Here is a 1,593-nt window from a genome sequence, read left to right on the forward strand (position 1 = left end):
CCATGGAAGATCAGTCCCTAGAAGGGGCTCACAATGAATCACAACAAAACAAAGCCCTAAAGCCAATAAAAATAGTACATAGAGCCGTCAAATATTTCCATACCTGAGATCTGAAAAGGACTTTAAAGAATATTCAGAGATATTAATGAAAATAATAACCAAAATGAAGACAAAAAATGTACAATTCTAGATATGAAAAATAGTTATTAAAAAATTTTTAAAACTCAATACTCAATAGACAGGTTAAAATGTAGACCACACATACAGAGAGAGCTAATGAATTGAAGAAAAAAATCTGAGGAAGTCACCAGAATGTAGTAGACAGATAAAGAGGCAGAAAACATACAGAGGCCAGGCATGGTGGCTCACACCTGTAATCTTAATACTTTGGAAGGCGGAGGTGGGAGGATCACTTGAGCCCACGAGTTCAAGACCAACCTGGGCAACATAATGAGATCCCATCTTTGCTAAATTTTTTTTTAAAACAGAAAGAATACACAACAAAGCAGAGACATGGCAAATGGACTGAGAAACTCCAATATTCAAGGAATAAAGATTTGGAATGTATGAAAAGGGCCAGATTTTGTACTATTCTCTGAGTCCCAAGCTGGATAAATTAAATCTATTCATAAAAAGACTCACATAAGAATGTTCATAGCAGTTACTTGTTTGTAACAGCCAAAATCTGGAAACAGCCTGTTGGCCTGACTGATGAATGCATGACTGCTGGTTCATTCATTGTCTGTCCATGAGAACAGGAGCCTTAACTGGCTTTGTTACCACCATATCCCCAGTGACTCAGCACAGAGTTGATGTACTCAGTGAATAGTTACTGAATGAATGAAATTCAGCTCAAGGTTAACATTTGTATAATAAATGTCTCTAATTCAATCACCAGATTACAACATTCTGTTTATTCAAATGAAAAAAAGTTTTTTCCCTTATCGAGCCTTGATGTTATAAGGAAGTACTATGGTTCACTACTGGGCTGGGAGCCAGAAAAAAATCAAACTTTGATAACAGTTTACTCTGGGATCCAAGCTTTTCAATGCCTCACCAAATCTCATGAGTGAAACAATATGTCATTCTTAAGTTTTTTATATAAATTAATTGAACATAAAACTTTTTTTTTGAGACAGAGTCTCACTCTGCTGTCCAGGCTAGACTGCAGTAGCACAATCACGGCTCACTGCAGCCTCAACCTCCCGGGCTCCCACTTCAGTCTCCTGAATAGCTGGGGGTACAGGTGCACGTCACCATGCTCAGCACATTTTTTGATCTCTTGTAGAGATGGGGGTCTCACTATGTTGCCCAGGCTGGTCTCAAACTCCTAGGCTCAAGTGATCCTCCTGCCTCCCCCTCCCAAAGTGCTCGGGTTATAGGTGTGAGCCAATATGCCCAGCTAAATATCAATGGCTACCTAATGATAGTAGGATTATGAACAATTTTTATTTTTCAAATTTTATATGAATATGTACATATTTGTAATTAGAAAAATACACTCTTTTTAAACTGGTGCTCTTTAGAGATAGGCAAGTAAATATCCCACTTGACAAAACACATAATCATATTCTTGGAATAAATCATACTTTA

The 1,593-nt window shown here is 37.4% G+C and overlaps 1 protein-coding gene across 7 annotated transcripts in view; it reads right to left on the reverse strand.

Annotated features, from left to right (window-relative positions):
• The window catches only part of EXD2 (exonuclease 3'-5' domain containing 2), a 56,938-nt gene that overhangs the window by 35,310 nt on the left and 20,035 nt on the right, over positions 1–1,593 (reverse strand). The gene's annotated exons all lie outside the window — the stretch shown is intronic.

The sequence above is a fragment of the Colobus angolensis genome, unplaced genomic scaffold (assembly GCF_000951035.1).
Source record: "Colobus angolensis palliatus isolate OR3802 unplaced genomic scaffold, Cang.pa_1.0 Scaffold3, whole genome shotgun sequence".
Lineage (NCBI taxonomy): Eukaryota > Metazoa > Chordata > Mammalia > Primates > Cercopithecidae > Colobus > Colobus angolensis.